This window comes from Saccopteryx leptura, chromosome 6, assembly GCF_036850995.1.
Source record: "Saccopteryx leptura isolate mSacLep1 chromosome 6, mSacLep1_pri_phased_curated, whole genome shotgun sequence".
Classification (NCBI taxonomy): domain Eukaryota; kingdom Metazoa; phylum Chordata; class Mammalia; order Chiroptera; family Emballonuridae; genus Saccopteryx; species Saccopteryx leptura.
The window spans coordinates 107,627,845-107,642,791 of NC_089508.1; the positions used below are offsets into that span (position 1 = coordinate 107,627,845).

Genomic DNA, 14,947 nt, shown 5'->3' on the forward strand with positions numbered 1-14,947 from the left:
TTAAACATCACACATATTCTTAATTGAAAGGTTTCACTTAATTAGGGAATAATTATTATTTCCCTGAGTATAAGTTTTTTCTCAATGATAGAAAAAAATGGGTCAAATTACATGGAAAATAATTTATACAATTTTCTTGATAACTTGTAAATAAATATCACTTTATTTTATTTGTGTATAATACTAAATATTATGTGTCTTTTAGATGTAGTTCATGATGAAGCAAAGTAATTTGTTTTTATGTGCAAGTTATACCCAGATACAATATTAAACCCTATCTTTGTCTTCATGGCTGCTAAAATTAAGGTTCAAATTATAGTTGATTTTAGCCAAAAGACTGAGAAGGGATAGGTTAAACATTTAGATTAGAAAAACAAATAGTGGTTTGGAAAGAAGGTCTTTAAAGATTGCTCTCTCCTTTAATATGTGGAGAAAGACCAAATATTTTCATTATAATCTTAATATAGTTAATAAAACTTCTTGAGGCAATCAATGGCAACATTTTATTGTAACTCTGAGAAAGAATCTTGGGGAAGGTTGTAGCATTTCCCATTGTTAGTTTACAAATAACAATATTCAAGTACAAAATATTAAGCCAACATAATTAAGGTTCTTATATGTTAAGAAACAGTTAAAAAAAAAGTCAGTTAGCAATAATACTGAATGTATCTAAATTGCTAAATGATAGAGGAACATACTCCCATGTAGTCTAGCTGCATTAAAATAGAAATGTCTAAATTGAAGTCAGTGCAATGTTTTCTAAAGAACAAATCAGACTTCCTTAGTTGATTTGAAAAAGATGCCTGAAATGTGAATGTATAAAGCTGACTGGCATGCTTGGTGACCCCTCTGAAGCACTCCTCTGCTGGGTTCATGCTTCTCTTGTAAAAGTACCTTGAAGGTTTATGTGAAAGCTGTTGCCTGGAAGAGTAATTTCCCAATATTTCTCTTACTTCAAGGTGGGTGTAAAAAAAGGTGGAGGAACTTAAAAACATATTCTTGTTTGCAAACATTTTTTGAAGGCTCACAGGTGGTTATTTGAAATTTGTATATGTCAAGTCTAGTACTACTTGAGCAGCTGCAAATTTTCTACTGTAGAAAAAATGGTGGTCTTATGGTTGGTTCAGAAGTATACCTCGAAGTATTTGAAAGTTTCACCAGGGGTTTTGGACTTTCTATAAGAAAAAAAACAATAACTGGAAATTGTTCATTGTAAATATATTAAATTTGTTCAGACAAAACATTCATGAAGTGCAATTATAGCCAGTATTGCTATATTAGTATGAATGTTAATGGCATGTTTGTTTTTGAAATGGATTATGCATTTTGATAAATGTCTGCTTTAATCTAGTCATCTGTGTGTCACTTGTCTAAGTACTCTCATTTAAGATGCCATATCCCTTCTTGTAGCAATAAAGGGGTAAAGCAACATTAATATTAAATAATTAGAAAAACAAAAGGGGAATGATTAAACATATTTACATAATTGAAATAACACTGTGTCGCAGTGGGAAATCGGGACAATGTTGTCTCCTTTCAAAGTAATTCATAATTCAGATTTTTAATTATGGCATATTCATTCATTTAAAGATGATTCTGGATGAGAGGGCCACTAATGAAATACAATCATTAGCATCTAAACAAAGTAATTTACAAAGTCTCCTTTAGGGGAAAAGATTTCTAGAACATCATCAATCACACAAGATATGCAAAAACAAGCAATTAAACCACACACAAGAACTACAACAGCCTTATATATCAGTAATGTACACATGAAAACATAACTGATTACAATGATTAGACAAGGGTAGTGTGGTTAATTTGTATTTTATGTAGTGATTTTATGGAAGAATGCACCCGGACAGACACATTACACACACGGGGGAACTTCATTTCATTAATACTCACTTAAAACACATGACCAAAAAATCCCCCAAAACAAACCTGAATTTTGAATTATTGCCTGGACATTCACATGGGATCAAAATTGTGCATACTTTAATAAAACATCTTCCTTTATCCTCACTTCATTTTGCCTGGTGTTTGCTTTATAAACTGTCAAAATGTGGGACTAGGAAAGTATTTTGTGTAAGGCAGGTGCTGCATTGACTTCTCATTATTCGTTCAAATCATGCTGTAGGCTTCCAGCAACAAAGCGCTTCCAGCCATCACAGGGTCAGTTGTTTACTGGCTCATCTTCCATAGACACAATTACAGATCATTAAGCATGCAGCAGGACTAAAGGGATAATACAATTCTCTGACTTTTAGTGTATACAATATGTTACTAAATAGACCCACAAAAAAGAGGCTGGTTTCAAACACTGCTGCCACAGACCACATTATAATCTGGTTCAAAACCTGTACTAACTTCTGCTGGTGGATTTGTCTTTGTGAAAGTGGAAAGCAGGCTTGGGTGTAAAAGGAGAAAGAATTAGGAGAGCAGTGTTGTGATGAGGAGGGGGGAGTACCCGGGAGAGCCTGGCACCCCTGGTGTAAGCTGAGATGCCTTCAATAATGCCAGCTACAGAAGCCAAAATATGTTCTATTGGGTACTCAAAGGATAAAAATACTGGTTAATTTTCAACAGTGCTCTTTCATTTAACTTTGCAATTTACAACAGCGAACATTAATGCAGGAATGGCTTGGTTGAGGAGGAGTTTAAAATTAGAGCCCCTCTTCTCATTAGCCCCAACAGCCTGACCCAGGGTGACTGAGAAGCAATTTGTCGCCAGATTCTCATTTTGCTTCTGTTATGGCTCCTTGTAAATGAAGCGCAGCAATTTATTGTAGCACCTCCAGGAGTCAAGAACATAATGTGTAAAACACATACAAAAAAAATCTTCACATTCATTAACACCCAGCACATAGAGGCTGTTCACTTTTCCTTCTAATGAAGGAGGGGAGATCTTAAATCTAAAGCTTTCCATCATGTGAAGAAGTCCTCTTCAGGCCATTAGAGAGAGGCTGAGTTGGATTGAAGAAAGGTCATTGACAAAAAACAGAGAATGGCTATACAAGAAAAAATAGAAAATGGATGAAAGAAGAGACTTCAGATGCCTCAAAGAATGGAGAGTACATTTTTGGCATCAATGATCAACCCTTCTTATCTCACAGTATATTTTCTGTTGTCAGTGAAGAAAAGAATATCTGGCTTTTTATTTAGCTGGAAATTGCTCTAGTGTTTGGCCAATTCTCGTTTCTCCACCCTTGGTCTGACCTTGCAAGAGGCATTAAGTTAGGCTCATTTGAAGAGCATATTGTCTATGGTCTTTAAAACCTGTTTGCTTATTTTCTCTCTCCTCCTCGCAGCCTTTACAAGAAATGATGGTGTCTGTGATTGTAATGCATTCTGATTGTGTGATGGACTGCTCTGGCCCAGGGAGGGCCTTGGGCTTTTATCTTACTTCTGTGAGTAATTCTGATTAATGGTTTGGTTGTGTGGGGTCTCACAAATGGCACCTCCAAATGAACCTAATAACAAATTATTTTATGAAAAAAATTGCAGAGGGTCTAGGATTGCCCTTTTGGATTAAATGCTGAATGTTGCCATACAGTGTACTTAGATGCTTTCACCCACTTTATGATACAGTAATAGGCACTCAATATTTATGGTAATAATAGTGGTCTTTTAAAACTCATCTTAGAAAAATTGACCTTATGAGTTTATAGAACCAGGTGAAAATGTCGGTAAAATCTGAAAGATATTCTTTTGAGAATTTATTGAACGTTTATAAAGTGCCATGTACTGAGCCAGGTGGATCAAATGAGTTAACGAAGTTACTCATCACAACGCCAAATTAGTATAATTAGAGAAGAAAAAGGAGTACAAATATTCTCTTACTTACTCTCCCCTATGCGGATGCAGAATTCAAGGCACAGAAAGGTTAAATTACATGTTCAAACCTCAGAGTTAGGAAGGGGTGAGCTAGGATTCCAACCCAGGCTGCATTCACCAAGGCCTGCAGACATCACACCGCCTCTCACCGAGGACACTTTTTGTTTTAAACTTCAGTGACAACTTCCTCCTCTTGTCTCTTTTGAACATGACAGTTGTCTATTTTTTGATGCTACATGTTAAATTTTTCTCTTTACAATATTAAAGTTTGTAATTCTAAAGCACTTAAAATTGTTTTACTAAATGTGTCAAATTTATTGTAAAAAAAATAAAACATTGCTCTTTTCTGTTTAACGAAATAATCAACACCCATTTTTATGTTGCTTTGTTCTCCTATCATTTACCATTTACTGTTAATATAGCTGAGTTTTAGATTGCTGTTGCTTTAGCCAGTTGAGCTTTGGTTTTTAATATTTTGTTTGTCCTCATTTATAGACAGCATGTATATGGACTGAGCATGCTAAATTTTTTTTTCTCTTTTTTCTTTTTTTTAAATGAGAGGAGGGGGGGATAGTGAGACAGACTGCCGCATGCGCCCTGACTGGGACCACCCAGCAACCCCAGTCTGAGGCCAATGTTCAGACTAACTGAGCCACTGGCTATGAGAGGGGGAGAGGGGAAGAAAAGCAGATGGTCGCTTCTGATGTTTGCCCTGACCAGGGATCGAACCTGGGATGTTCACATGCCAGGCTGATGCTCTATCTCGAGTTAACCAGCTGGGGGCATGGTAAATATTTGACTGTCAAAATTTGACCCGCAAAAAGAGGTAAAATTGAAGAAAATTTAGGAACAGTTGCCTTAGGTATTTCAAACTGCTATAACAGAAGTACCATAAACTGTGTGGCTTATAACAACATAACTTTATTTCTAACAGTTCCAAAGGCCAGAAGTCTGAGATTGGAGTGCCGATATAGTTAGGTTTTAGTGAGGCCCTTTTCCTGCTTGCAGATGACTGCATTCTCACTGTGTTCACAGGTGGAAAGAAACTGGCTAATTTTCTGGCTTCTTATAATGGCACTAATTTCATTCGTGAGGAAGCCACCCTAATTACTTCCCGGAGGCCCCACTTTCAACTGTCGTCACATTGAGATTGGGATTTTCACATGTGAATTTTGGGAAGGCACAAACATTCAGTCCACAACAATTCAACTAAACATTTTTTTGTTACAATTCTCAATTTTGCTCTGCGTTAGAGTCTCAAGTCATCATCTAAGTGCTCAGGACACTGTGGTGGTGCAGACTGCTATCTATAGCTCATTCCTGGGTGGGTCTCAGATTACTTCACCTGGGCAGCGGCTAACACAGGCAAACTGTTTGAGACATAAACCCAAGCAATTTAACAGTTGCAAAATTGTGATTTATAGTAAGAAATATATATTTGGTATTTCTCCTGATTTCTGGCACAGAGATTCTAAATTCCTTGGGATTTCCTAAGTGATGAGTGCTATAAAGTTGTCTTTTGTCTTGTTAATGAGGTGGCTTTTGGACTGCACCTAAGGATGGGGGATGTGATCAGAGGATTGGAATTTGCAATCCTGTCCCCAACCTCTGGGAAGGGAAGAGGGGCACCTGACTGAGTTCAATCACTAGTGGTCAGTGATTTAATCAAATGTGTCTATGTAATGAAGCTTCCATAACCACCCAAAAGTGTAGAATTCAGGAAGTTTCTGGGCTGATGAACATGTGAACGTAATGATGGGAGAGTGGCACCCATGGAGGCATGGAAGCCTGGTGCCCTTCCCGTAGACCTTGTCCTATGCGTCTCTTCCATTTGGCTGTTCCTGACTTATGCTTTCATTATATACTGGTAATCTAGTAAGTAAAATGTTTCTCTGAGCAAATTAATCAAACCCAAGGAGGGGGTCACTGAGACCTGGACTTACAATTGGTATTTGAAGCTGAGGGCACATTGTGAGGTGAAAGTAGTTTTGTAGGACTCAGTTCTTAACCTGTGGTATCTGATGCTATCTTGTGTAGATGTTGTTTTGGTAGGGAACCCCTGGTCTTGGAGATTGGGATCAGTATACTCACAACAGTGAAAAAACATTAGCTGCTCAATTGTGCAGATGATTCCAAATTCTACTTGTGATTTTGTGTATCTAGTGCTCCTACCGCATTTCCTCATGTATAAGATGCACCATTTTTAAAAAAATTCAGAGTCTAAAAACTGGGTGCATCTTATACAGTGGTTGCAGATGAGGACAAGCTAATGGATGGAAGTTTTGACAGTGATGAGGAGTTGTATGAATTTTATGATGAAGAAAACTTGAGTTCAATAACTTTATGTAATACTTTTTTTTTTTCAAGTTTCTGGCCCCCAAATTAAGATTCATCTTATACATGGGAGCATCTTATACATGGGGAAATATAGTAACTCCATGTGGAAGGGATGTGTCAGTCTTAAGGTATTCCTATGGGACAACAGAGTACTGCCACACAGAGGTACACAAGTTGTTATTGAGGGCATGATTCTTTTTTAACTAAAAGAGCCATGGAACATCTGTACTCCATAGGTTTTAGACAAATTTGAACTAATGTAACAGTGTCCAGAATCTGGTGGTCAAACAACTTCTAATGGTCTATTATTTTACTTAGAGCCATTCAATTTCTTTGAGTTAACTATCATATTCTTTCTATAATTCTTATTTTCTTAAAATGGAATGAGATTCCTAAGGGTTAAGAGATAAATTCCCACATAATGCTTTGTGTGTAGTAATTGCTAAATAATAATGGTGGATTCATAATCTAAACCTTTATTTATTCCCTGACTAAAAAAACATATATTTGTACCGCCTATACACAGTCAGTATAGGGTAGGTGCTGAGCTAGATTCTAGAGATATAAGAAACTTAAGAATGAGGGTAGACAAACATAAAAAGATGCAAAAAAGGTAGCGTTCTCACTGATAATCTTCTGAACTAAGGAGCCAAAAGCTTTGTCTGTATATTGGCTGTTCAAGATTGTGTAGTTGATATATTCAAATGATTGACTGGTTTATGTCTTACCTTCCACAAAACTGCTTTGTTGTGGTATAGACCCCAACATACAGATTATTAAATCAATCATGCTTAGAGATGAAAATAAATATACTCAGTGTCTTCAGCATAGTCCCACTCGGTTAATCCTAATCCAATTTCTATATGATGGTTTTTGAAGGTTGGTTATGTGGCCATAAAGTCTTCTCTATTCTAGTTCTTTCTGCTTTAAATCATATTTCTTTCTTTTGTAAAACCATGAGGACAACAAGAGCCACAGGGAAGTGAAATTTCAGGCTACTTCACTCACATGGGGCCTTAGAAATGTGTTCATATAAGCACATATCTTTATAAAACTTGCTAAAAGAAGGTATTACAACCGCTGCTATCTGTCCCTTTTCAATTCAACTTCTCATCCCTCATACTTCCCTTCAGATAAAATGGCATCATCATGGCCTTGAGCAATTCTTGTATACAGTTAATGGGAAGTTTATTTAGAATACATATTTTTCAGTTTCAGTGGGATCTATTTTTATGGTTTGCAGTAACTTCAGTTATAGTTAAATTATTCTAACTACTACAGTCCTGATTTGAAATTTGAAATGAAAAGCATTGACTTTCAGATGACTCTGAATAGCCAAAAAATGTTGTGAAAAAGATTAAAGTTGGAAGATTCGTTTCCTGATTTTAAAACTTACTACAAAGCTACAGTGACTTAAACTGTGTGGTATTAGGATGAGGAGATAGACCAATGTTATAGCATTGAAAGTCTACAAATAAACCCGCATGTATGGTCAACTGATTTTCAACAAGGGCACCAAGACCATTCAATGGGAAAAGAATAGCCTCTTCAACAAACAGTATTGGGAAAACTGGGTATTCACATGCCATAGAACCACTTAAGTATTCTGTAGCTAAAAAGTAGAAGAAAAAGTATAAAAAGGTATATCAGGCAGTTAGGTAATACAATTATTATGTTATTTTTATGGACTTGTGATATTTGATAGCATATTCTAAATTTGATTTAATTTTTTATTCTAAATAAATATTCACTTTCATACTTAATTTTGTATTCATAGTTTTATTTTATTTTTTCTGAAAGTGCCTCCCCCCAATTATATAAACTTCAGGCTCCATAAATCCTATATTGGCTTCTGGAAACCAGGAAGGGAGTCTCCAATCACTCAAATAACACTCGCTTCCTCTGCTGAGTGCTCACTGTAGGGATGTCCTGAAAATTCCACATAGCAGTCCCATCACTTGCTATACAAGATGTTTCAAGTGGAGCTCAAGCTTCCCAGTAGAAAGTAAGATGATCTTCTCCTAGATACTGCAGTTTTAGTAAGAGTTTCTTTTTTCTTTTTTCGTAATGTTAATGACAGTAGTTTAAGCACTTAAGTGATTTAGCACTCTGTGTTTTTATTGATTTAAAAACATTGAGCGAGCACTGCTACCACCAAAGGTCAGATAATGGAATGTTGTTTCCTTTTGACTCCTCCTTTTGGACCTCTGAGTGAGAGACTCTCAATGCCCAGCTTACTGGGGTGATGCGCAGATTTAGGACCCTGGGAAATTTTTTCCTGGTCTTCTGTCACTCGCTCAGACTCACCGAGGGCATTTCTTGTGGGGTGCCCTTGGCAGGCCAAGACAGCTGCCCCCAGGTAAAGGTTGTGTGAGGTAGTTGGGCCCAGAAGCAGGCAAGTGCTGGCCTGCGGTGTCCAGGGCTGAGCCAGGCGAAGTGAAGCCACTATGGTCCTGAATATAAGGATCCCTACACTGTCAAGAAATGTCACCGCAAGCCCTTGGCAGAGAGGACTGAAAAGTTTGAGCGGGAGCTCAGAAAGACTCAACATATGAAAGCTGCACCTCTCAATGAAAACATGCTCTGCGTTTGAAGGCCCATTGATGGGTAAATTCACCAGCATGATGATGAATGGAGGAAACAAAGTACTGGTCAGTCCCTCATGGCACAGACTCTGGAAGCTGTGAAAAGGACGCAGTTTGAGAAGTACCGTGCTGCTTCTGCAGAGGGGCAGGCAACCACAGAATGCAACCACTGCACCCTCTTCCACCAATCACTGAACATCTGTGAACCTGGGACTCACCTGATACCTGTCCTCAAGGATGGCCATTTCTACCAGGTCCCTGTGCCACTAGCCACCCCACGTGGTAGCTTCTTGGCACGAAGTGGATGATTCCTGAAGCAATCAATAAACAGTTAAAGTGCTGCAACTGTGAGTTGATGCTTCTCATCTCTCTCCTTCCCCCCTCCTTTCCAGGCTCTCTTAAAAACAAAAATAAATGCAAAAATGTTCTCACTTTGAACTGATATAGCATGCAATGTGGTACTGTGATTTATTAAAACTGACTGAATGACAAGAAAAATTATTGATTACTAATTCTGTTCTCTGTTCAAGGCCCTGTGATAACCAAAAACATGAGTGAGGCTATATTCTGTCCTCCAGTGATAGTCTAGTAGGGGAGCTCGATATATCCATATTAGCACAATGTAATATCAACAGTGATACATTTTAGAGAGGCTCTGAAAAAATACAATAGGTATAATGATCATATAATGTATTATTCATACTGGGACATTTCTAAGAGTTAAAGAAGATGCTGCTGATAATTAAGACAGAAAGTGGGAAAGTTCCCAAAAAACTAAGACCTATAGTCACTCTCATTATGGGGAATTGTAGGAGAGGTAGATCCCAGTGGAGAAGGACATCTGTGACAATTTATTTTATGTGTAATGTGACTGGATCAGAGGATGACCACATATATGGCTAAGCATTTCTGTGTGTGTCTACAAGGGTCTTTCTGGATGAAATTAGCATTTAAATCAGTGGACACAGTAGAGTAGATCACCCTCCCCAATGTGGGTGGTTTCATCTCATCTGAGCTTTCCCTTCCACTGAGATACACATCATCAGGTCCCCTGTTTCTCAGGCCTTTGGACTTGGGCTGAATTACAGTACTAGCTTTTCTGAGTCTCCAGCTTGCCAGAGGCAGATAATGGGACCTCTCAGCCTCCATAATTGGGTGATCCATTCTTCATAATAAATCTCCTTTTATATACTGTATATTATTGGTTCTGTTTTTCTGGAGAACCCTGACTAATACAGCATTCGTGTTAAATGTAGAAACCAAGGCCCAGGGGAGCCGTGAGTGAGATAAAGATATGTGAAGAAAGTAACAAACCATTGACTTCTGATTATCATCTGTCTCAAGCTTGACTAGGCCATGGTGATCCTGACCCATCAGAGAAATATTCATTGAACATTATGACAGTGAAAAAAACTAAGAGAGATGCTATTAAAATTATACATGTCTGAGTAGTCATGATTCTAAAATCATGTGTCAAACAGTATTTTTCGGCAGTGGTTGAGAGAATTTTCTTAAGAGATAATGCTTTATGATCAAATGCTGTTTTAAAGTTGTAACATTATACTGTCTTTTCTACCTTTATCAGGATGTCTGTGACCTGCTTAGTTGCTTAAAAATTATTATTTCTCTGTGTTCAACCTACATGTCTGCAAGGACAGGGTTGAGAACAACCAGTCTAAGCCCAGAGTTTAGAAGCGGCCAACTATCATGAAGACGATTCCATGGATTATTTTAGATACTAAAATTCTGACAGCTTGCTCTTGTGACAAAGATGTTAACAAGGAAAGAAAATGGCACTAATTTAATCTATTCTTATAGTTCATTCTAAAATGAGACTAGCATGACACCACGTTATAATAATAAATACTATAGTAATTTCACAATTCTTCCTACATGCTGTTCTCAGTCCTTTCACATGCAAATTTGCCATCCATTGCTTCATGACAGTGATTTTAAGTGCATTAAAGAGTGCTGGATTTTCTTATGCTTGATGTTTTAATTATGTTGCAGGAACATACACAGAATGATAGCATATACTGGCATCTGTCTGGTTCATAAGATATTTCTGTACAGTGTGTTCCCCTCTTCTCCTGCCATAGCATCAGGGTTCTGGAACATAGCTTTCACCAGTCAGATTCAGTTATTATTCCTGTAATAATTAGTACGGGCATAATAATCAGCATGAGCAGTAAAAGAGAAAGGTAAAACTTGCCCAAAATTAAGTCATTGTGAAATACCCAGTATATCTTTATTTTGTAATATAAATTTCCATTTATATGAAGTTATCTTTTAAAGAAGTAAGAGAACATTTAAAAGATATGTCTAACAGATTTTTTATTTTTGAGGACACATTTGAAAAGGCTATGTTATACCTGCAAAAAAGAGCATTTTAAGGTCGGTGCTTCTGGGTATCCTACTTCCAGTGCTTTCGGGCAGAGTCTGGGCTGACGCACTGGCACAAAGCACAGTAGTGGTATTGTGTGAAAGAAAGTACAAATGTTATCATTCTTCAAGGACTTGAATCCAAGGCCAATCAGAATTTTCTTATGTTAGGGAATGCTAGTGGCTGGCACACAGAATTCTTAGGTCTACTATTGCTAGATAAATATGGAGTTTTGGGTGGCTTTGAAGAAAATAAAACATGGAGAAAGCACTTTTCCCTTCCTTAATCTAGTTTATGACCCTTGAAAAGATAGTATCCAAAGGTAGCCCAAAATAAATATACTGGAAAACCCTGTACTTGGATGAAACAATGAGGAAGTGGCAATCAATCTCATTATGTGCTTTTATTTTTAAGTATGATGCTATGCTTGGTTATTCAGTGATGAGAGATTGTGGGGCACTGCATTCAAGTGTCTACTTTCTGGGAAATGACTTTGTATGGTTTCCTCCTGTGACCAGAAAATTGTGACTGAAGGAGAGTTCCAGGTGACGGCCCTGCTTGCCCATTTCTCACATGTCTTGCCCACCAGGAGTGTGAAGACAAGCCTCTGACTCTGTCAGGAACTTCTCTGTGTGCTTGTTTAATTAATTAAGGGCTATAGGTGTACCAAAGCCTCCAAATTCAGCTTAATAGCCTTAATTATGCAGGATAACAATACACTGTGTAAATTACTGCACACCAGACATGACTTAATTACCAGGGCAGGTGGACAGCATTTTGTTGAAGTGCTGCTTTAAATGAGTCCTTTCAATGCTGAAAATATATTTTTGGTATTTGAGAGCTAATGTACTGAATTGTTCTTTCTGAAACCTGGTTCCAATTGCTCTAAAATGCCAGGTAGGTGGAAAATAATAAATTCTGTGTCTTCTGAGATAAAAACCACATTTTGTGTTATACTGCTGGGCTGCACAATCACTATAATTTAGGAAGGTTGCTATTATTGTATGAGCAAACTTTTTTGTAGTATTACTGTTTATTTTAATGCAGGGACATATTCCCTAGTAGACACAATGTAAATGGCCTTGTATTAAAATTGTTTACCTGCTGTTTGCTGAAAGACATTGCAAAGATTAGAAATTGGAAAGACCTCCTATTTCATCTAACCCATCCCCGGCAGGACAGAGAAAAAGATTATACCCTACAGCAGCTTTGCTATGGGGAACCAAAAATAGACTACACTCTTCACAGGTCTCATCGAGTAAATTATAGGTGGCAGGAAGAGGTCGTTTGTGTCGATGCAGGAGGAAAAACAGTATTCCTACAGATGTTGAGAAAGAGGGATGCCAATTTATTGACCAAGGTTCCACAGTTAGGGTTTTAAGGTCAAAAGGAATTTTAAAAATTTCTCAAATTGATCATGCTGAATTGTGTAGTTATTTAGTTTCCCTGTTTAACTTATCCAGTCCTCTGTGTAAGTATGCAAGCATTGGAACCAGGGTAGAGAACATCACTCCTTCACTCTGGAGAGAAAATGTAACAAAATAGTGGATAGATTTAAATTTTACAACCTCTTCTTTCCCCTCTGAATTTTTCTGAGGTACAAAGGAGCAGGAAGAGACAAAAATGTAAATAAAAGCAGAAAGAAGCAGATGAGACACAGGGAGCCTAGATAATTCACACCAGAATTAGCCCTCAGTCTTCAAGTGTTGAGGCAAAAGGGCAGTGGACACACTAAATTAGCCCCTGGCAGAATTGTGAAGCACTCCTGCTTGTCCTTTCTCTTGGTTTCTATCCCTTCCTCCACCCTTCCTCTGTCCTATCACCCACTCCCTTTTTCCTACCCCAGGACCCAAACACCTTCCTTAGTCAGTAAGAATCTTCACCAAACTAAATTGAGAAAAGAACAAACATACAAACACAAAATAACAAACTCCATGTTAGATATTTACTCATCTGTTTTACAAATTCAGTTTCTCTTTTTTAGCCCTTTCCTTCATACCTTCTGTTAGACCGCTGTTAAAAGGAGGTTATTTAGCAAGTCTTGGTCACTTAAGAATTTCAAGAGCTTTTGTACTAGTGATTGTGGCCAGCAGCTGCTAAGTAACCCCCAGTGATGCTCACCTCCCACTGTTTCTGCCTGTGTATCATTCTCTCCCCTTGAATGTAAGCTGGACCTAGTGCCTTGCTTCTAGCAAATAGAACGTGGCAAAAATGATGAATAGTCACTTCTGAGGTCTGGTTGCAGAAAGATGGTGGCTTCTCTCTTAAGCTTTCTCTTGTACTCTTTCTGGCTTACTCTTCAAGAAGCTGGTTGCCAAGTTAGAGCTGACCTACGAATGGGACCAGGAGGTCTTTGGCCAGCAGCCTGTGAGCAGCTAAATTCTGCCAATGACACAAATGAGTATAGAAGCACATCCTTTCTCTGTCAGATCTTTAGAGGTGAACACATATTAGCTGACAGCTTGCCTGCAACTTCATGAAAGGTGAGCCAGAGGCATCCAGCCCAGTTTTCTGACACTTAGAAACTGAGATAAAAAATGTTCACCATTTTAAGCCTCTAAGTGTTGGGTAATCTGTTACACAATGAATAATAAATAATGAATCATCTTGTTTATAACATAAAAATGAATTTCAGTTAAAATGATGTTAAATTGGTTAAACTAGTTAACCAATTATTTAAATTAGCAATGTGAAATCAGAGCTCACCAGGCAGAGATTTAATCTATGTGCTTGGCTGATGAGCTAAAGGGGTGAAGCTACCATCTTTGGCATTACGGCCGAAAGCCTCTAAGTCAGAGTCCCATCCAGGTGGCATGATACAGCAAACCCTGCCAACCTCCCAGCCTCTGTTGTCCTCAGAGAGCTATCCCCAGCTGTCCCCACAGGAAGGCTGTAGTCCTCACCTGTGCCACACACTCAGGCCCTGCTGTGCTGGTTCTGCTGGAGAGATCCCTTCATCTGGAAATGGGATGTGATAGAAAGGGGGCTGCCCCCTGGCGGTTCTGCAAACAGCAGGTTCTCGGTAGATCTGGTGCTCAGTCATTCCTAGACAACATGTGTCTGTGCGTGCCAGTGGTTGGCACACAGGGTTAGACAGGTGAGTTCTAAAAGTTGGAATACAATGCTAATGAGAATAAATTTGGATTTCTGATCCACTTATGAACCCAAGTAATCTTAGCTTTTGTCCTGACCACAGATTATGCCATGTTAGCCTGGTTTATAAATTTTACCTTTCATTACAAAGGAATTCCTACATTTAGTTGACCATGGAATCCTTTTTAAAGCAGAATCTCAGGAGACCAGTGCCCTAAGAAACACACTTTGGGAAATATTAATAAGGTTTCCTCTTATTGGACATATAAATTATTGGCAATTTTTAGCTATTACAAAAAACTCTCATTTTTTAGAAAATCTTGAATTATTTCCTAGAGTACATTCCTAAGAGAGAAATGGCTGGATAAAATGGCATGTACAAAATTTTTATATAAATTCTCAAATTACTTTTCAGAAATGTTATATCAACTTTATACTCTCACTTTAGTGTGTTTTCCTTAAACCGTAACATTGGAAATTACTATATCAAATATTTATCAATTTGATGGGTGAAAATTTTGTATTTTATAATACATTTTATCTCTTTGAGTACATATGTAGTTAAACATTTATACTTTTCTTTGTGAATTGCAAATTTTTGTACTTTGCCCATTTGCTACTCATGTGTTTGCTTCTCTTTGTTTCTTTGTGTAAGTTTTAATAGAATTTAATGTAAATAAAAGTGCTTTGGAGACAAATGACAGAGTAACTG

General features: G+C 37.7%; 1 pseudogene; it reads left to right on the plus strand.

Moving 5' to 3' along the window:
• Window positions 1-8,144: 8,144 nt before the first annotated feature.
• On the plus strand, window positions 8,145-13,521 carry LOC136377148 (small ribosomal subunit protein uS7m-like; annotated as a pseudogene).
• Window positions 13,522-14,947: the final 1,426 nt, after the last annotated feature.